This window comes from Cinclus cinclus, chromosome 9 (genome assembly GCF_963662255.1).
Source record: "Cinclus cinclus chromosome 9, bCinCin1.1, whole genome shotgun sequence".
Taxonomy (NCBI): Eukaryota; Metazoa; Chordata; class Aves; order Passeriformes; family Cinclidae; genus Cinclus; species Cinclus cinclus.
This window is the reverse complement of record NC_085054.1, coordinates 294,328-317,703: the sequence shown is the minus strand read 5'-3', so window position 1 is coordinate 317,703 and position 23,376 is coordinate 294,328.

The following is a 23,376-nucleotide window of genomic DNA, read 5'->3' as shown; positions in this document are numbered from 1 at the left end:
GGAGGCCAAGAATCAAATGATTCATTGTGACATCAAGTGGCCTAAAAGGGCATGGGATGCATTGTGACAGCACAGGGGTTAAGAGAAGCAAGGATCCATTGTAACCCAATGGAGGCTAATAATCCCAGGATCCCATTTGACACCAGGGGGCTTAAAAGGGCCAGGGATGAATTGTGACAGCATGGGGCCCAATAGAAACAAGGAACCATTATGACACCATGGAGGCCAAGAATCAAATGATTCATTGTGACATCAAGTGGCCTAAAAGGGCATGGGATGCATTGTGACACCACAGAGGTTAAGAGAAGCAAGGAATCATTGGGACCCAATGCAGGCTAACAATCTAATGATCCCTTGTAACACCAACGGGCCTAAAAGGGGCAGGGATGAATTGTGAAATCATGGGGCCCAAGTAAAACCTGGTACAATTATGCCACCATGGAGGCCAAGAATCAAATGATTCATTGCGACATCAAGTGGCTTAAAAGGGCTTGGAATGCATTGTGACACCACAGATGTTAAGAGAAGCAAGGAACCATTGTGACCCAATGCAGGCTAACAATCTAATGATCCCTTGTGGCACCAGGGGGTATAAAAAGGGCCAGGGATGGATTGTTACAGCACGGGGACCAATAGAAGCAAGGATCTATTATGCCACCGTGGAGGCCAAGAATCAAATGATTCATTGTGACATCAAGTGGCCTAAAAGGGCATGGGATGCATTGTCACACCACAGGGGTTAAGAGAAGCAAGGATCCATTGTGACCCAATGGAGGCTAATAATCCCAGGATCCCATTTGACACCAGGGGGCGTAAAAGGGCCAGGGATGAATTGTGACAGCATGGGGCCCCATAGAAACAAGGAACCATTATGCCACCGTGGAGGCCAAGAATCAAATGATTCATTGTGACATCAAGTGGCCTAAAAGGGCATGGGATGCATTGTGACACCACAGGGGTTAAGAGAAGCAAGGAACCATTGTGACCCAATGCAGGCTAACAATCTAATGATCCCTTGTGACACCAATGGGCCTAAAAGGGCCAGGGATGAATTGTTACAGCACGGGGACCAATAGAAGCAAGGATCTATTATGCCACCATGGAGGCCAAGAATCAAATAATTCATTGTGACATCATGTGGCCTAAAAGGGCATGGGATGCATTGTGACAGCACAGGGGTTAAGAGAAGCAAGGATCCATTGTGACCTAATGCAGGCTACCAATCTAATGATCCCTTGCGACACCAATGGGTCTAAAAGTGGCAGGGATATATAGTGTAAGCATGGGGCCCAATTAAATCCTGGTACAATTACGCCACCATGGAGGCCAAGAATCAAATGGTTCATTGTGACATCAAGTGGCCTAAAAGGGCATGGGATGCATTGTGACAGCACAGGGGTTAAGAGAATCAAGGATCCATTGTGACCCAATGGAGGCTAACAATCTAATGATCCCTTTTGACACCAATGGGCCTAAAAGGGCCAGGGATGAATTCTTACAGCACGGGGACCAATAGAATCAAGGATCTATTATGCCACCGTGTAGGCCAAGAATCAAATGATTCATTGTGACATCAAGTGGCCTAAAAGGGAATGGGATGCGTTGTGACAACACAGGGGTTAAGAGAAGCAAGGATCCATTGTGACCCAAGGGAGGCTAACAATCTAAGAATCCCTTGTGACACCAATGGGCCTAAAAGGGCCAGGGATGAATTGTGACAGCATGGGGACCAATAGAAACAAGGAACGATTATGACACCATGGAGGCCAAGAATCAAATGATTCATTGTGACATCAAGTGGCCTAAAAGGGCATGGGATGCATTGTGACACCACAGAGGTTAAGAGAAGCAAGGATCCATTGTGACCCAATGGAGGCTAATAATCCCAGGATCCCATTTGACACCAGGGGGCGTAAAAGGGCCAGGGATGAATTGTGACAGCATGGGGCCCAAGTAAAACCTGGTACATTTATGCCACCATGGAGGCCAAGAATCAAATGATTCATTGTGACATCAAGTGGCCTAAAAGGGCATGGGATGCATTTTGACCCCACAGAGGATAAGAGAAGCAAGGAACCATTGTGACCCAATGCAGGCTAACAATCTAATGATCCCTTGTGGCATCAGGGGGTATAAAAAGGGCCAGGGATGGATTGTTAAAGCACGGGGACCAATAGAAGCAAGGATCTATTATGCCACCGTGGAGGCCAAGAATCAAATGATTCATTGTGACATCAAGTGGCCTAAAAGGGCATGGGATGCATTGTGACACCACAGGGGTTAAGAGAAGCAAGGAACCATTGTGACTCAATGCAGGCTAACAATCTAAAAATCCCTTTTGACACCAGGGGGCACAAAAGGACCACGGATGAACTCTGACAGCATGGGGACCTATAGAAGCAAGGAACCATTATGACACCATGAAGGCCAAGAATCAAATGGTTCATTGTAAGACCAAGTGGCCTAAAAGGGCTTGGAATGCATTGTGACACCACAGAGGTTAAGAGAAGCAAGGAACCATTGTGACCCAATGCAGGCTAACAATCTAATGATCCCTTGTGGCACCAGGGGGTATAAAAAGGGCCAGGGATGGATTGTTACAGCACGGGGACCAATAGAAGCAAGGATCTATTATGCCACCATGGAGGACAAGAATCAAATGATTCATTGTGACATCAAGTGGCCTAAAAGGGAATGGGATGCGTTGTGACACCACAGGGGTTAAGAGAAGCAAGGAACCATTGTGACCCAATGCAGGCTAACAATCTAATGATCCCTTGTGACACCAGGGGGCACAAAAGGACCAAGGATGAACTCTGACAGCATGGGGACCTATAGAAGCAAGGAATCATTATGACACCATGAAGGCCAAGAATCAAATGGTTCATTGTGACATCAAGTGGCCTAAAAGGGCATGGGATGCATTGTGACACCACAGAGGTTAAGAGAAGCAAGGATCCATTGTGACCCAATGGAGGCCAATAATCCCGGGATCCCATTAGACACCAGGGGGCGTAAAAGGGCCACGGATGAATTGTGACAGCATGGGGCCCAATAGAAACAAGGAACCATTATGACACCATGGAGGCCAAGAATCAAAGGATTCATTGTGACATCAAGTGGCCTAAAAGGGCATGGGATGCATTGTGACACCACAGGGGTTAAGAGAATCAAGGAACCATTGTGACCCAATGCAGGCTAACAATCTAATGATCCCTTGTGACACCAATGGGCCTAAAAGGGCCAGGGATGGATTTTTACAGCACGGGGACCAATAGAATCAAGGATCTATTATGCCACCATCGAGGCCAAGAATCAAATGATTCATTGTGACATCAAGTGGCCTAAAAGGGCATGGGATGTATTGTGACACCACAGGGGTTAAGAGAAGCAAGGATCCATTGTGACCCAATGCAGGCTAACAATCTAATGATCCCTTGTGACACAAATGTGCCTAAAAGGGCCAGGGATGTATTGTGAAAGCATGGGGCCCAATTAAAACCTGGTACAATTACGCCACCATGGAGGCCAAGAATCAAATGATTCATTGTGACATCAAGTGGCCTAAAAGGGCATGGGATGCATTGTGACACCACAGGGGTTAAGAGAAGCAAGGATCCATTGTGACCCAATGCAGGCTAACAATCTAATGATCCCTTGTGTCACCAATTGGCCTAAAAGGGCCAGGGATGAATTGTTACAGCACGGGGACCAATAGATTCAAGGATCTATTATGCCACCATGGAGGCCAAGAATCAAATAATTCATTGTGACATCAAGTGGCCTAAAAGGGCATGGGATGCATTGTGACACCACAGGGGTTAAGAGAAGCAAGGAACCATTGTGACCCAATGGAGGCTAATAATCCCGGGATCCCATTAGACACCAGGGGGCGTAAAAGGGCCAGGGATGAATTGTGACAGCATGGGGCCCAATAGAATCAAGGAACCATTATGACACCATAGAGGCCAAGAATCAAATGATTCATTGTGACATCAAGTGGCCTATTAGGGCATGGGATGTATTGTGACACCACAGGGGTTAAGAGAAGCAAGGAACCATTGTGACCCAATGCAGGCTAACAATCTAATGATCCCTTGTGGTACCAGGGGGTATAAATAGGGCCAGGGATGGATTGTTACAGCACGGGGACCAATAGAAGCAAGGATCGATTATGCCACCGTGGAGGCCAAGAATCAAATGATTCATTGTGACATCAAGTGGCCTAAAAGGGCATGGGATGCATTGTGACACCACAGGGGTTAAGAGAAGCAAGGATCCATTGTGACCCAGTGGAGGCTAATAATCCCAGGATCCCATTTGACACCAGGGGGCGTAAAAGGGCCAGGGATGAATTGTTACAGCACGGGGAACAATAGATGCAAGGATCTATTATGCCACCATGGAGACCAAGAATCAAATGATTCATTGTGACATCAAGTGGCCTAAAAGGGCATGGGATGCATTGTGACACCACAGAGGTTAAGAGAAGCAAGGAACCATTGTGACCCAATGCAGGCTAACAATCTAATGATCCCTTGTGACACCAATGGGCCTAAAAGGGCCAGGGATGGATTGTTACAGCATGGGGACCAAGTAAAACCTGGTACAATTATGCCACCATGGAGGCCAAGAATCAAATGATTCATTGTGACATCAAGTGGCCTAAAAGGGCTTGGAATGCATTGTGACACCACAGAGGTTAAGAGAAGCAAGGAACCATTGTGACCCAATGCAGGCTAACAATCTAATGATCCCTTGTGACACCAATGGGCCTAAAAGGGCCAGGGATGGATTGTTACAGCATGGGGAGCAAGTAAAACCTGGTACAATTATGCCACCATGGAGGCCAAGAATCAAATGATTCATTGTGACATCAAGTGGCCTAAAAGGGCATGGGATGCATTGTGACACCACAGGGGTTAAGAGAAGCAAGGAAACATTGTGACCCAATGCAGGCTGACAATCTAATGATCCCTTGTGACACCAATGGGCCTAAAAGGGCCAGGGATGAATTGTTACAGAACAGGGACCAAGAGAAGCAAGGATCTATTATGCCACCATGGAGGCCAAGAATCAAATGATTCATTGTGACATCATGTGGCCTAAAAGGGCATGGGATGCATTGTGACAGCACAGGGGTTAAGAGAAGCAAGGATCCATTGTGACCCAATGGAGGCTAATAATCCCAGGATCCCATTTGACACCAGGGGGCGTAAAAGGGCCAGGGATGAATTGTGACAGCATGGGGCCCAATAGAAACAAGGAACCATTATGACACCATGGAGGCCAAGAATCAAATGATTCATTGTGACATCAAGTGGCCTAAAAGGGCATGGGATGCATTGTGACACCACAGAGGTTAAGAGAAGCAAGGAACCATTGTGACCCAATGCAGGCTAACAATCTAATGATCCCTTGTGACACCAATGGGCCTAAAAGGGCCAGGGATGGATTGTTACAGCATGGGGAGCAAGTAAAACCTGGTACAATTATGCCACCATGGAGGCCAAGAATCAAATGATTCATTGTGACATCAAGTGGCCTAAAAGGGCATGGGATGCATTGTGACACCACAGGGGTTAAGAGAAGCAAGGAAACATTGTGACCCAATGCAGGCTAACAATCTAATGATCCCTTGTGACACCAATGGGCCTAAAAGGGCCAGGGATGAATTGTTACAGCACAGGGACCAAGAGAAGCAAGAATCTATTATGCCACCATGGAGGCCAAGAATCAAATGATTCATTGTGACATCATGTGGCCTAAAAGGGCATGGGATGCATTGTGACACCACAGGGTTTAAGAGAAGCAAGGATCCATTGTGACCCAATGGAGGCTAATAATCCCAGGATCCCATTTGACACCAAAGGGCCTAAAAGGGCCTGGGATGGATTGTTACAGCACGGGGACCAATAGAAGCAAGGATCTATTATGCCACCATGGAGGCCAAGAATCAAATAATTCATTGTGACATCATGTGGCCTAAAAGGGCATGGGATGCATTGTGACAGCAGAGGGGTTAAGAGAAGCAAGGATCCATTGTGACCCAATGGAGGCTAACAATCTAATGATCCCTTTTGACACCAACGGGCCTAAAAGGGCCAGGGATGTATTGTGAAAGCATGGGGCCCAATTAAAACCTGGTACCATTACGCCACCATGGAGGCCAAGAATCAAATGATTCATTGTGACATCAAGTGGCCTAAAAGGGCATGGGATGCATTGTGACACCACAGAGGTTAAGAGAAGCAAGGAACCATTGTGACCCAATGCAGGCTAACAATCTAATGATCCCTTGTGGCACCAGGGGGTATAAAAAGGGCCAGGGATGGATTGTTACAGCACAGGGACCAATAGAAGCAAGGATCTATTATGCCACCGTGGAGGCCAAGAATCAAATGATTCATTGTGACATCAAGTGGCCTAAAAGGGCATGGGATGCATTGTGACAGCACAGGGGTTAAGAGAAGCAAGGAACCATTGTGACCCAATGGAGGCTAACAATCCCAGGATCCCATTTGACACCAGGGGGCGGAAAAGGGCCAGGGATGAACTCTGACAGCATGGGGACCTATAGAAGCAAGGAACCATTATGACACCATGAAGGCCATGAATCAAATGGTTCGTTGTGACATCAAGTGGCCTAAAAGGGCATGGGATGCATTGTGACACCACAGAGGTTAAGAGAAGCAAGGAACCATTGTGACCCAATGGAGGCTAACAATCTAATGATCCCTTTTGACACCAATGGGCCTAAAAGGGCCAGGGATGAATTGTGACAGCATGGGGCCCAATAGAAACAAGGAACCATTATGACACCATGTAGGCCAAGAATCAAATGATTCATTGTGACATCAAGAGGCCTAAAAGTGCATGGGATGCATTGTGACACCACAGGGGTTAAGAGAAGCAAGGAACCATTGTGACCCAATGCAGGCTAACAATCTAATGATCCCTTGTGACACCAATGGGCCTAAAAGGGCCAGGGATTAATTGTTACAGCACGGGGACCAATAGAAGCAAGGAACCATTATGACACCATGGAGGCCAAGTATCAAATAATTCATTGTGACATCATGTGGCCTAAAAGGGCATGGGATGCATTGTGACAGCACAGGGGTTAAGAGAAGCAAGGATCCATTGTGACCCAATGGAGGCTAACAATCTAATGATCCCTTTTGACACCAATGGGCCTAGAAGGGGCAGGGAAGTATTGTGAAAGCATGGGGCCCAATTAAAACCTGGTAAAACTACGCCACCATGGAGGCCAAGAATTAAATTATTCATTGTGACATCAAGTGGCCTAAAAGGGCATGGGATGCATTGTGACAGCACAGGGGTTAAGAGAAGCAAGGAACCATTGTGACCCAATGCAGGCTAACAATCTAATGATCCCTTGTGGCACCAGGGGGTATAAAAAGGGCCAGGGATGGATTGTTACAGCACGGGGACCAAGAGAAGCAAGGATCTATTATGCCACCGTGGAGGCCAAGAATCAAATGATTCATTGTGACATCAAGTGGCCTAAAAGGGCATGGGATGCATTGTGACAGCACAGGGGTTAAGAGAAGCAAGGATCCATTGTAACCCAATGGAGGCTAATAGTCCCAGGATCCCATTTGACACCAGGGGGCTTAAAAGGGCCAGGGATGAATTGTGACAGCATGGGGCCCAATAGAAACAAGGAACCATTATGACACCATGGAGCCCAAGAATCAGATGATTCATTGTGACATCAAGTGGCCTAAAAGGGCATGGGATGCATTGTGACACCACAGGGGTTAAGAGAAGCAAGGAACCATTGTGACCCAATGCAGGCTAACAATCTAATGATCCCTTGTGGCACCAGGGGGTATAAAAAGGGCCAGGGATGGATTGTTACGGCACGGGGACCAATAGAAGCAAGGATCTATTATGCCACCGTGGAGGCCAAGAATCAAATGATTCATTGTGACATCAAGTGGCCTAAAAGGGCATGGGATGCATTGTGACACCACAGGGGTTAAGAGAAGCAAGGATCCATTGTGACCCAATGGAGGCTAACAATCTAATGATCCCTTTTGACACCAATGGGCCTAAAAGGGGCAGGGATGAATTGTGAAAGCATGGGGCCCAATTAAAACCTGGTACCATTACGCCACCATGGAGGCCAAGAATCAAATGATTCATTGTGACATCAAGTGGCCTAAAAGGGCTTGGAATGCATTGCGACACCACAGAGGTTAAGATAAGCAAGGAACCATTGTGACCCAATGGAGGCTAACAATCTAAGAATCCCTTTTGACATCAGGGGGCGCAAAAGGACCACGGATGAACTCTGACAGCATGGGGACCTATAGAAGCAAGGAACCATTATGACACCATGAAGGCCAAGAATCAAATGGTTCATTGTAAGACCAAGTGGCCTAAAAGGGCTTGGAATGCATTGCGACACCACAGAGGATAAGAGAAGCAAGGAACCATTGTGACCCAATGCAGGCTAACAATCTAATGATCCCTTTTGACACCAATGGGCCTAAAAGAGGCAGGGATGGATTGTGAAAGCATGGGGCCCAATTAAAACCTGGTACCATTACGCCACCATGGAGGCCAAGAATCAAATGATTCATTGTGACATCAAGTGGCCTAAAAGGGCTTGGAATGCATTGCGACACCACAGAGGTTAAGATAAGCAAGGAACCATTGTGACCCAATGGAGGCTAACAATCTAAGAATCCCTTTTGACATCAGGGGGCGCAAAAGGGTCACGGATGAACTCTGACAGCATGGGGTCCTATAGAAGCAAGGAACCATTATGACACCATGAAGGCCAAGAATCAAATGGTTCATTGTAAGACCAAGTGGCCTAAAAGGGCTTGGAATGCATTGCGACACCACAGAGGTTAAGAGAAGCAAGGAACCATTGTGACCCAATGGAGGGTAACAATCTAATGATCCCTTGTGGCACCAGGGGGTATAAAAAGGGCCAGGGATGGATTGTTACAGCACAGGGACCAATAGAAGCAAGGATCTATTATGCCACCGTGGAGGCCAAGAATCAAATGATTCATTGTGACATCAAGTGGCCTAAAAGGGCATGGGATGCATTGTGACAGCACAGGGGTTAAGAGAAGCAAGGATCCATTGTAACCCAATGGAGGCTAATAATCCCAGGATCCCATTTGACACCAGGGGGCTTAAAAGGGCCAGGGATGAATTGTGACAGCATGGGGCCCAATAGAAACAAGGAACCATTATGACACCATGGAGGCCAAGAATCAAATGATTCATTGTGACATCAAGTGGCCTAAAAGGGCATGGGATGCATTGTGACACCACAGAGGTTAAGAGAAGCAAGGAATGATTGGGACCCAATGCAGGCTAACAATCTAATGATCCCTTGTAACACCAACGGGCCTAAAAGGGGCAGGGATGAATTGTGAAATCATGGGGCCCAAGTAAAACCTGGTACAATTATGCCACCATGGAGGCCAAGAATCAAATGATTCATTGCGACATCAAGTGGCTTAAAAGGGCTTGGAATGCATTGTGACACCACAGATGTTAAGAGAAGCAAGGAACCATTGTGACCCAATGCAGGCTAACAATCTAATGATCCCTTGTGACACCAACGGGCCTAAAAGGGCCAGGGATGAATTGTGACAGCTCGGGGACCAATAGAAGCAAGGATCTATTATGCCACCATGGAGGCCAAGAATCAAATGATTCATTGTGACATCAAGTGGCTTAAAAGGGCTTGGAATGCATTGTGACACCACAGATGTTAAGAGAAGCAAGGAACCATTGTGACCCAATGCAGGCTAACAATCTAATGATCCCTTGTGGCACCAGGGGGTATAAAAAGGGCCAGGGATGGATTGTTACAGCACGGGGACCAATAGAAGCAAGGATCTATTATGCCACCGTGGAGGCCAAGAATCAAATGATTCATTGTGACATCAAGTGGCCTAAAAGGGCATGGGATGCATTGTCACACCACAGGGGTTAAGAGAAGCAAGGATCCATTGTGACCCAATGGAAGCTAATAATCCCAGGATCCCATTTGACACCAGGGGGCGTAAAAGGGCCAGGGATGAATTGCGACAGCATGGGGCCCAATAGAAACAAGGAACCATTATGCCACCGTGGAGGCCAAGAATCAAATGATTCATTGTGACATCAAGTGGCCTAAAAGGGCATGGGATGCATTGTGACACCACAGGGGTTAAGAGAAGCAAGGAACCATTGTGACCCAATGCAGGCTAACAATCTAATGATCCCTTGTGACACCAATGGGCCTAAAAGGGCCAGGGATGAATTGTTACAGCACGGGGACCAATAGAAGCAAGGATCTATTATGCCACCATGGAGGCCAATAATCAAATAATTCATTGTGACATCATGTGGCCTAAAAGGGCATGGGATGCATTGTGACAGCACAGGGGTTAAGAGAAGCAAGGATCCATTGTGACCCAATGCAGGCTACCAATCTAATGATCCCTTGCGACACCAATGGGTCTAAAAGTGGCAGAGATATATAGTGTAAGCATGGGGCCCAATTAAATCCTGGTACAATTACGCCACCATGGAGGCCAAGAATCAAATGGTTCATTGTGACATCAAGTGGCCTAAAAGGGCATGGGATGCATTGTGACAGCACAGGTGTTAAGAGAATCAAGGATCCATTGTGACCCAATGGAGGCTAACAATCTAATGATCCCTTTTGACACCAATGGGCCTAAAAGGGCCAGGGATGAATTCTTACAGCACGGGGACCAATAGAAGGAAGTATCTATTATGCCAGCATGGAGGCCAAGAATCAAATAATTCATTGTGACATCATGTGGCCTAAAAGGGCATGGGATGCATTGTGACACCACAGAGGTTAAGAGAAGCAAGGAATCATTGTGACCCAATGCAGGCGAACAATCTAAGAATCCCTTTTGACACCCGGGGGCGCAAAAGGACCACGGATGGACTCTGACAGCATGGGGACCTATAGAAGCAAGGAACCATTATGACACCATGAAGGCCAAGAATCAAATGGTTCATTGTAAGACCAAGTGGCCTAAAAGGGCATGGGATGCATTATGACACCACAGAGGTTAAGAGACGCAAGGATCCATTGTGACCCAATGCAGGCTAACAATCTAATGATCCCTTGTGACACCAATGGGCCTAAAAGGGCCAGGGATGAATTGTTACAGCACGGGGACCAAGAGAAGCAAGGATCTATTATGCCACCGTGGAGGCCAAGAATCACATGATTCATTGTGACATCAAGTGGCCTAAAAGGGCATGGGATGCATTGTGACAGCACAGGGGTTAAGAGAAGGAAGGATCCATTGTGACCCAATAGAGGCTAATAATCCCAGGATCCCATTTGACACCAGGGGGCGTAAAAGGGCCAGGGATGAATTGTGACAGCATGGGGCCCAATAGAAACAAGGAACCATTATCACACCATGGAGGCCAAGAATCAAATGATTCATTGTGACATCAAGTGGCCTAGAAGGGCATGGGATGCATTGTGACACCACAGGGTTTAAGAGAAGCAAGGATCCATTGTGACCCAATGGAGGCTAATAATCCCAGGATCCCATTTGACACCAAAGGGCCTAAAAGGGCCTGGGATGGATTGTTACAGCACGGGGACCAATAGAAGCAAGGATCTATTATGCCACCATGGAGGCCAAGAATCAAATAATTCATTGTGACATCATGTGGCCTAAAAGGGCATGGGATGCATTGTGACAGCAGAGGGGTTAAGAGAAGCAAGGATCCATTGTGACCCAATGGAGGCTAACAATCTAATGATCCCTTTTGACACCAACGGGCCTAAAAGGGCCAGGGATGTATTGTGAAAGCATGGGGCCCAATTAAAACCTGGTACCATTACGCCACCATGGAGGCCAAGAATCAAATGATTCATTGTGACATCAAGTGGCCTAAAAGGGCATGGGATGCATTGTGACACCACAGAGGTTAAGAGAAGCAAGGAACCATTGTGACCCAATGCAGGCTAACAATCTAATGATCCCTTGTGGCACCAGGGGGTATAAAAAGGGCCAGGGATGGATTGTTACAGCACAGGGACCAATAGAAGCAAGGATCTATTATGCCACCGTGGAGGCCAAGAATCAAATGATTCATTGTGACATCAAGTGGCCTAAAAGGGCATGGGATGCATTGTGACAGCACAGGGGTTAAGAGAAGCAAGGAACCATTGTGACCCAATGGAGGCTAACAATCCCAGGATCCCATTTGACACCAGGGGGCGGAAAAGGGCCAGGGATGAACTCTGACAGCATGGGGACCTATAGAAGCAAGGAACCATTATGACACCATGAAGGCCATGAATCAAATGGTTCGTTGTGACATCAAGTGGCCTAAAAGGGCATGGGATGCATTGTGACACCACAGAGGTTAAGAGAAGCAAGGATCCATTGTGACCCAATGCAGGCTACCAATCTAATGATCCCTTGCGACACCAATGGGTCTAAAAGTGGCAGGGATATATAGTGTAAGCATGGGGCCCAATTAAATCCTGGTACAATTACGCCACCATGGAGGCCAAGAATCAAATGGTTCATTGTGACATCAAGTGGCCTAAAAGGGCATGGGATGCATTGTGACAGCACAGGGGTTAAGAGAATCAAGGATCCATTGTGACCCAATGGAGGCTAACAATCTAATGATCCCTTTTGACACCAATGGGCCTAAATGGGCCAGGGATGAATTCTTACAGCACGGGGACCAATAGAAGGAAGTATCTATTATGCCAGCATGGAGGCCAAGAATCAAATAATTCATTGTGACATCATGTGGCCTAAAAGGGCATGGGATGCATTATGACACCACAGGGGTTAAGAGAAGCAAGGAATCATTGTGACCCAATGCAGGCGAACAATCTAAGAATCCCTTTTGACACCCGGGGGCGCAAAAGGACCACGGATGGACTCTGACAGCATGGGGACCTATAGAAGCAAGGAACCATTATGACACCATGGAAGCCAAGAATCAAATGGTTCATTGTAAGACCAAGTGGCCTAAAAGGGCATGGGATGCATTATGACACCACAGAGGTTAAGAGACGCAAGGATCCATTGTGACCCAATGCAGGCTAACAATCTAATGATCCCTTGTGACACCAATGGGCCTAAAAGGGCCAGGGATGAATTGTTACAGCACGGGGACCAAGAGAAGCAAGGATCTATTATGCCACCGTGGAGGCCAAGAATCACATGATTCATTGTGACATCAAGTGGCCTAAAAGGGCATGGGATGCATTGTGACAGCACAGGGGTTAAGAGAAGGAAGGATCCATTGTGACCCAATAGAGGCTAATAATCCCAGGATCCCATTTGACACCAGGGGGCGTAAAAGGGCCAGGGATGAATTGTGACAGCATGGGGCCCAATAGAAACAAGGAACCATTATCACACCATGGAGGCCAAGAATCAAATGATTCATTGTGACATCAAGTGGCCTAGAAGGGCATGGGATGCATTGTGACACCTCAGAGGTTAAGAGAAGCAAGGAACCATTGTGACCCAATGCAGGCTAACAATCTAATGATCCCTTGTGGCACCAGGGGGTATAAAAAGGGCCAGGGATGGATTGTTACAGCATGGGGCCCAATAGAATCAAGGATCTATTATGCCACCGTGGAGGCCAAGAATCACATGATTCATTGTGACATCAAGTGGCCTAAATGGGCATGGGATGCATTGTGACAGCACAGGGGTTAAGAGAAGCAAGGAACCATTGTGACCCAATGCAGGCTAACAATCTATTGATCCCTTGTGACACCAATGGGCCTAAAAGGGCCAGGGATGGATTGTTACAGCACGGGGACCAATAGAAGCAAGGATCTATTTTGCCACCATGCAGGCCAAGAATCAAATGATTCATTGTGACATCAAGTGGCCTAAAAGGGCATGGGATGCATTATGACACCGCAGAGGTTAAGAGACGCAAGGATCCATTGTGACCCAATGCAAGCTAACAATCTAATGATCCCATTTGGCACCAGGGGGTATAAAAAGGGCCAGGGATGGATTGTTACAGCACGGGGACCAATAGAAGCAAGGATCGATTATGCCACCGTGGAGGCCAAGAATCAAATGATTCATTGTGACATCAAGTGGCCTAAAAGGGCATGGGATGCATTGTGACAGCACAGCGGTTAAGAGAAGCAAGGATCCATTGTGACCCAATGCAGGCTAACAATCTAATGATCCCTTTTGACACCAATGGGCCTAAAAGTGGCAGGGATATATTGTGAAAGCATGGGGCCCAATTAAAACCTGGTACAATTACGCCACCATGGAGGCCAAGAATGAAATGGTTCATTGTGACATCAAGTGGCCTAAAAGGGCATGGGATGCATTGTGACAGCACACGGGTTAAGAGAATCAAGGAACCATTGTGACCCAATGCAGGCTAACAATCTAATGATCCCTTGTGGCACCAGGGGGTATAAAAAGGGCCGGGGATGGATTGTTACAGCACGGGGACCAATAGAAGCAAGGATCTATTATGCCACCGTGGAGGCCAAGAATCAAATGATTCATTGTGACATCAAGTGGCCTAAAAGGGCATGGAATGCATTGTGACAGCACAGGGGTTAAGAGAAGCAAGGATCCATTGTGACCCAATGGAGGCTAATAATCCCAGGATCCCATTTGACACCAGGGGGCATAAAAGGGCCAGGGATGAATTGTGAAAGCATGGGGCCCAAGTAAAACCTGGTACAATTATGCCACCATGGAGGCCAAGAATCAAATGATTCATTGTGACATCAAGTGGCCTAAAAGGGCATGGGATGCATTGTGACACCACAGGGGTTAAGAGAAGCAAGGAACCATTGTGACCCAATGCAGGCTAACAATCTAATGATCCCTTGTTACACCAATGGGCCTAAAAGGGCCAGGGATGAATTGTTACAGCACGGGGACCAATAGAAGCAAGGATATATTATGCCACTATGCAGGCCAAGAATCAAATAATTCATTGTGACATCACGTGGCCTAAAAAGACATGGGGTGCATTGTGACACCACAGGGGTTAAGAGAAGCAAGGATCCATTGTGACCCAATGCAGACTAACAATCTAATGATCCCTTGTGGCACCAGGGGGTATAAAAAGGGCCAGGGATGTATTGTTACAGCACGGGGACCAATAGAAACAAGGATCAATTATGCCACCGTGGAGGCCAAGAATCAAATGATTCATTGTGACATCAAGTGGCCTAAAAGGGCATGGGATGCATTGTGACACCACAGGGGTTAAGAGAAGCAAGGATCCATTGTGACCCAATGGAGGCTAATAATCCCAGGATCCCATTTGACACCAGGGGGCGTAAAAGGTCCAGGGATGAATTGTGACAGCATGGGGCCCAATAGAAACAAGGAACCATTATGACACCATGGAGGCCAAGAATCAAATGATTCATTGTGACATCAAGTGGCCTAAAAGGGCATGGGATGCATTGTGACACCACAGAGGTTAAGAGAAGCAAGGAACCATTGTGACCCAATGCAGGCTAACAATCTAATGATCCCTTGTGACACATATGGGCCTAAAAGAGCCAGGGATGAATTGTTACAGCACGGGGACCAATCGAAGCAAGGATCTATTATGCCACCATGGAGGCCAAGAATCAAATGATTCATTGTGACATCAAGTGGCCTAAAAGGGCATGGGATGCATTGTGACACCACAGGGGTTAAGAGAAGCAAGGATCCATTGTGACCCAATGCAGGCTAATAATCCCAGGATCCCATTTGACACCAGGGGGCGTAAAAGGTCCAGGGATGAATTGTGACAGCATGGGGCCCAATAAAAAGAAGGAACCATTATGACACCATGGAGGCCAAGAATCAAATACTTCATTGTGACATCAAGTGGCCTAAAAGTGCATGGGATGCATTGTGACACCACAGAGGTTAAGAGAAGCAAGGAACCATTGCGACCCAATGCAGGTTAACAATCTAATGATCTCTTGTGACACCAATGGGCCTAAAAGGGGCAGGGATGAATTGTGAAAGTATGGGGCCCAAGTAAAACCTGGTACAATTATGCCAGCATGGAGGCCAAGAATCAAATGATTCATTGTGACATCAAGTGGCCTAAAAGGGCATGGGATGCATTGTGACACCACAGGGGTTAAGAGAAGCAAGGAACCATTGTGACCCAATGCAGGCTAACAATCTAATGATCCCTTGTGGCACCAGGGTGTATAAAAAGGGCCAGGGATGGATTGTTACAGCAGGGGACCATTAGAAGCAGGGATCTATTATGCCACCATGGAGGCCAAGAATCAAATGATTCATTGTGACATCAAGTGGCCTATTAGGGCATGGGATGCATTGTGACACCACAGGGGTTAAGAGAAGCAAGGATCCATTGTGACCCAATGGAGGCTAATAATCCCAGGATCCCATTTGACACCAGGGGGCGTAAAAGGGCCAGGGATGAATTGTGACAGCATGGGGCCCAATAGAAACAAGGAACCATTATGACACCATGGAGGCCAAGAATCATATGATTCATTGTGACATCAAGTGGCCTAAAAGGGCATGGGATGCATTGTGACACCACAGAGGTTAAGAGAAGCAAGGATGCATTGTGACCCAATGGAGGCTATTAATCCCAGGATCCCATTTGACACCAGGGGGCGTTAAAGGGCCAGGGATGAATTGTGACAGCATGGGGCCCAATAGAAACAAGGAACCATTATGACACCATGGAGGCCAAGAATCAAATGATTCATTGTGACATCAAGTGGCCTAAAAGGGCATGAGATGTATTGTGACACCACAGAGGTCAAGAGAATCAAGGAACCATAGTGACCCAATGCAGGCTAACAATCTAATGATCCGTTGTGACACCAATGGGCCTAAAAGGGCCAGGGATGAATTGTTACAGCACGGGGAACAATAGAAGCAAGGATCTATTATGCCACCATGGAGGACAAGAATCAAATGATTCATTGTGACATCAAGTGGCCAAAAAGGGCATGGGATGCATTGTGACACCACAGGGGTTAAGAGAAGCAAGGATCCATTGTGACCCAATGGAGGCTAATAATCCCAGGATCCCATTTGACACCAGGGGGCGTAAAAGGGCCAGGGATGAATTGTGACATCATGGGGCCCAATAGAAGCAAGGAACCATTATGACACCATGAAGGCCAAGAATCAAAGGGTTTATTGTAAGACCAAGTGGCCTAAAAGGGCTTGGAATGCATTGTGACACCACAGAGGTTAAGAGAAGCAAGGAACCATTGTGACCCAATGCAGGCTAACAATCTAATGATCCCTTGTGGCACCAGGGGGTATAAAAAGGGCCAGGGATGGATTGTTACAGCACGGGGACCAATAGAAGCAAGGATCTATTATGCCACCGTGGAGGCCAAGAATCAAATGATTCATTGTGACATCATGTGGCCTAAAAGGGCATGGGGTGCGTTGTGAGGGCACAGGGGTTAAGAGAAGCAAGGATCCATTGTGACGCAATGCAGGCTAACAATCTAATGATCCCTTTTGACACCAATGGGCCTAAAAGTGGTAGGGATGTATTGTGAAAGCATGGGGCCCAATTAAAACCTGGTACAATTACGCCACCATGGAGGCCAAGAATCAAATGATTCATTGTGACATCAAGTGGCCTAAAAGGGCATGGGATGCATTGTGATACCACAGGGGTTAAGAGAAGCAAAGAACCATTGTGACCCAATGGAGGCTAACAATCTAAGAATCCCTTTTGACACCAGGGGTCGCAAAAGGACCACGGATGGACTCTGACAGCATGGGGACCTATAGAAGCAAGGAACCATTATGACACCATGAAGGCCAAGAATCAAATGGTTCATTGTAAGACCAAGTGGCCTAAAAGGGCTTGGAATGCATTGTGACACCACAGAGGTTAAGAGAAGCAAGGAACCATTGTGACCCAATGCAGGCTAACAATCTAATGATCCCTTGTGGCACCAATGGGCCTAAAAGGGGCAGGGATGAATTGGGAAAGCATGGGGCCCAAGTAAAACCTGGTACCATTATGCCACCATGGAGGCCAAGAATCAAATGATTCATTGTGACATCAAGTGGCCTAAAAGGGCATGGGATGCATTGTGACACCACAGGGGTTAAGAGAAGCAAGGAACCATTGTGACCCAATGCAGGCTAACAATCTAAGAATCCCTTTTGACACCAGGGGGCGCAAAAGGACCACGGATGAACTCTGACAGCATGGGGACCTATAGAAGCAAGGAACCATTATGACACCATGAAGGCCAAGAATCAAATGGTTCATTGTAAGACCAAGTGGCCTAAAAGGGCTTGGAATGCATTGTGACACCACAGAGGTTAAGAGAAGCAAGGAACCATTGTGACCCTATGCAGGCTAACAATCTAATGACCCCTTGTGGCACCAGGGGGTATAAAAAGGGCCAGGGATGGATTGTTACAGCACGGGGACCAATAGAAGCAAGGATCTATTATGCCACCGTGGAGGCCAAGAATCAAATGATTCATTGTGACATCAAGTGGCCTATTAGGGCATGGGATGCATTGAGACACCACAGGGGTTAAGAGAAGCAAGGATCCATTGTGACCCAATGGAGGCTAATAATCCCAGGATCCCATTTGACACCAGGGGGCGTAAAAGGGCCAGGGATGAATTGTGACAGCATGGGGCCGAATAGAAACAAGGAACCATTATGACACCATGGAGGCCAAGAATCAAATGATTCATTGTGACATCAAGTGGCCTAAAAGGGCATGGGATGCATTGTGACACCACAGAGGTTAAGAGAAGCAAGGATCCATTGTGACCCAATGGAGGCTATTAATCCCAGGATCCCATTTGACACCAGGGGGCGTAAAAGGGCCAGGGATGAATTGTGACAGCATGGGGCCCAATAGAAACAAGGAACCATTATGACACCATGGAGGCCAAGAATCAAATGATTCATTGTGACATCAAGTGGCCTAAAAGGGCATGAGATGTATTGTGACACCACAGAGGTCAAGAGAATCAAGGAACCATTGTGACCCAATGCAGGCTAACAATCTAATGATCCGTTGTGACACCAATGGGCCTAAAAGGGCCAGGGATGAATTGTTACAGCACGGGGAACAATAGAATCAAGGATCTATTATGCCACCATGGAGGCCAAGAATCAAATGATTCATTGTGACATCAAGTGGCCTAAAAGGGCATGGGATGCATTGTGACACCACAGGGGTTAAGAGAAGCAAGGATCCATTGTGACCCAATGGAGGCTAATAATCCCAGGATCCCATTTGACACCAGGGGGCGTAAAAGGGCCAGGGATGAATTGTGACATCATGGGGCCCAATAGAGGCAAGGAACCATTATGACACCATGGAAGCCAAGAATCAAATGATTCATTGTGACATCAAGTGGCCTAAAAGGGCATGGGATGCATTGTGACACCACAGGGGTTATGAGAAGCAAGGAACCATTGTGACCCAATGCAGGCTAACAATCTAAGAATCCCTTTTGACACCAGGGGGCGCAAAAGGACCACGGATGAACTCTGACAGCATGGGGACCTATAGAAGCAAGGAACCATTATGACACCATGAAGGCCAAGAATCAAATGGTTCATTGTAAGACCAAGTGGCCTAAAAGGGCTTGGAATGCATTGTGACACCACAGAGGTTAAGAGAAGCAAGGAACCATTGTGACCCAATGCAGGCTAACAATCTAATGATCCCTTGTGGCACCAGGGGGTATAAAAAGGGGCAGGGATGGATTGTTACAGCACGGGGACCAATAGAAGCAAGGATCTATTATGCCACCGTGGAGGCCAAGAATCAAATGATTCATTGTGACATCATGTGGCCTAAAAGGGCATGGGGTGCGTTGTGAGAGCACAGGGGTTAAGAGAAGCAAGGATCCATTGTGACGCAATGCAGGCTAACAATCTAATGATCCCTTTTGACACCAATGGGCCTAAAAGTGGTAGGGATGTATTGTGAAAGCATGGGGCCCAATTAAAACCTGGTACAATTACGCCACCATGGAGGCCAAGAATCAAATGATTCATTGTGACATCAAGTGGCCTAAAAGGGCATGGGATGCATTGTGATACCACAGGGGTTAAGAGAAGCAAAGAACCATTGTGACCCAATGGAGGCTAACAATCTAAGAATCCCTTTTGACACCAGGGGTCGCAAAAGGACCACGGATGGACTCTGACAGCATGGGGACCTATAGAAGCAAGGAACCATTATGACACCATGAAGGCCAAGAATCAAATGGTTCATTGTAAGACCAAGTGGCCTAAAAGGGCTTGGAATGCATTGTGACACCACAGAGGTTAAGAGAAGCAAGGAACCATTGTGACCCAATGCAGGCTAACAATCTAATGATCCCTTGTGGCACCAATGGGCCTAAAAGGGGCAGGGATGAATTGGGAAAGCATGGGGCCCAAGTAAAACCTGGTACCATTATGCCACCATGGAGGCCAAGAATCAAATGATTCATTGTGACATCAAGTGGCCTAAAAGGGCATGGGATGCATTGTGACACCACAGGGGTTAAGAGAAGCAAGGAACCATTGTGACCCAATGCAGGCTAACAATCTAAGAATCCCTTTTGACACCAGGGGGCGCAAAAGGACCACGGATGAACTCTGACAGCATGGGGACCTATAGAAGCAAGGAACCATTATGACACCATGAAGGCCAAGAATCAAATGGTTCATTGTAAGACCAAGTGGCCTAAAAGGGCTTGGAATGCATTGTGACACCACAGAGGTTAAGAGAAGCAAGGAACCATTGTGACCCTATGCAGGCTAACAATCTAATGACCCCTTGTGGCACCAGGGGGTATAAAAAGGGCCAGGGATGGATTGTTACAGCACGGGGACCAATAGAAGCAAGGATCTATTATGCCACCGTGGAGGCCAAGAATCAAATGATTCATTGTGACATCAAGTGGCCTATTAGGGCATGGGATGCATTGAGACACCACAGGGGTTAAGAGAAGCAAGGATCCATTGTGACCCAATGGAGGCTAATAATCCCAGGATCCCATTTGACACCAGGGGGCGTAAAAGGGCCAGGGATGAATTGTGACAGCATGGGGCCGAATAGAAACAAGGAACCATTATGACACCATGGAGGCCAAGAATCAAATGATTCATTGTGACATCAAGTGGCCTAAAAGGGCATGGGATGCATTGTGACACCACAGAGGTTAAGAGAAGCAAGGATCCATTGTGACCCAATGGAGGCTATTAATCCCAGGATCCCATTTGACACCAGGGGGCGTAAAAGGGCCAGGGATGAATTGTGACAGCATGGGGCCCAATAGAAACAAGGAACCATTATGACACCATGGAGGCCAAGAATCAAATGATTCATTGTGACATCAAGTGGCCTAAAAGGGCATGAGATGTATTGTGACACCACAGAGGTCAAGAGAATCAAGGAACCATTGTGACCCAATGCAGGCTAACAATCTAATGATCCGTTGTGACACCAATGGGCCTAAAAGGGCCAGGGATGAATTGTTACAGCACGGGGAACAATAGAATCAAGGATCTATTATGCCACCATGGAGGCCAAGAATCAAATGATTCATTGTGACATCAAGTGGCCTAAAAGGGCATGGGATGCATTGTGACACCACAGGGGTTAAGAGAAGCAAGGATCCATTGTGACCCAATGGAGGCTAATAATCCCAGGATCCCATTTGACACCAGGGGGCGTAAAAGGGCCAGGGATGAATTGTGACATCATGGGGCCCAATAGAGGCAAGGAACCATTATGACACCATGGAAGCCAAGAATCAAATGATTCATTGTGACATCAAGTGGCCTAAAAGGGCATGGGATGCATTGTGACACCACAGGGGTTATGAGAAGCAAGGAACCATTGTGACCCAATGCAGGCTAACAATCTAAGAATCCCTTTTGACACCAGGGGGCGCAAAAGGACCACGGATGAACTCTGACAGCATGGGGACCTATAGAAGCAAGGAACCATTATGACACCATGAAGGCCAAGAATCAAATGGTTCATTGTAAGACCAAGTGGCCTAAAAGGGCTTGGAATGCATTGTGACACCACAGAGGTTAAGAGAAGCAAGGAACCATTGTGACCCAATGCAGGCTAACAATCTAATGATCCCTTGTGGCACCAGGGGGTATAAAAAGGGGCAGGGATGGATTGTTACAGCACGGGGACCAATAGAAGCAAGGATCTATTATGCCACCGTGGAGGCCAAGAATCAAATGATTCATTGTGACATCATGTGGCCTAAAAGGGCATGGGGTGCGTTGTGAGAGCACAGGGGTTAAGAGAAGCAAGGATCCATTGTGACGCAATGCAGGCTAACAATCTAATGATCCCTTTTGACACCAATGGGCCTAAAAGTGGTAGGGATGTATTGTGAAAGCATGGGGCCCAATTAAAACCTGGTACAATTACGCCACCATGGAGGCCAAGAATCAAATGATTCATTGTGACATCAAGTGGCCTAAAATGGCATGGGATGCATTGTGATACCACAGGGGTTAAGAGAAGCAAGGAACCATTGTGACCCAATGGAGGCTAACAATCTAAGAATCCCTTTTGACACCAGGGGGCGCAAAAGGACCACGGATGGACTCTGACAGCATGGGGACCTATAGAAGCAAGGAACCATTATGACACCATGAAGGCCAAGAATCAAATGGTTCATTGTAAGACCAAGTGGCCTAAAAGGGCTTGGAATGCATTGTGACACCACAGAGGTTAAGAGAAGCAAGGAACCATTGTGACCCAATGCAGGCTAACAATCTAATGATCCCTTGTGGCACCAATGGGCCTAAAAGGGGCAGGGATGAATTGGGAAATCATGGGGCCCAAGTAAAACCAGGTACAATTATGCCACCATGGAGGCCAAGAATCAAATGATTCATTGTGACATCAAGTGGCCTAAAAGTGCATGGGATGCATTGTGACACCACAGGGGTTAAGAGAAGCAAGGAACCATTGTGACCCAATGCAGGCTAACAATCTAATGATCCCTTGTGACACCAATGGGCCTTAAAGGGCCAGGGATGAATTGTTACAGCACGGGGACCAATAGAATCAAGGATGTATTATGCCACCATGGAGGCCAAGAATCAAATAATTCATTGTGACATCAAGTGGCCTAAAAGGACATGGGATGCATTGTGACACCACAGGGGTTAAGAGAAGCAAGGAACCATTGTGACCCAATGGAGGCTAACAATCTAAGAATCCCTTTTGACACCAGGGGGCGCAAAAGGACCACGGATGAACTCTGACAGCATGGGGACCTATAGAAGCAAGGAACCATTATGCCACCATGGAGGCCAAGAATCAAATGGTTCATTGTAAGACCAAG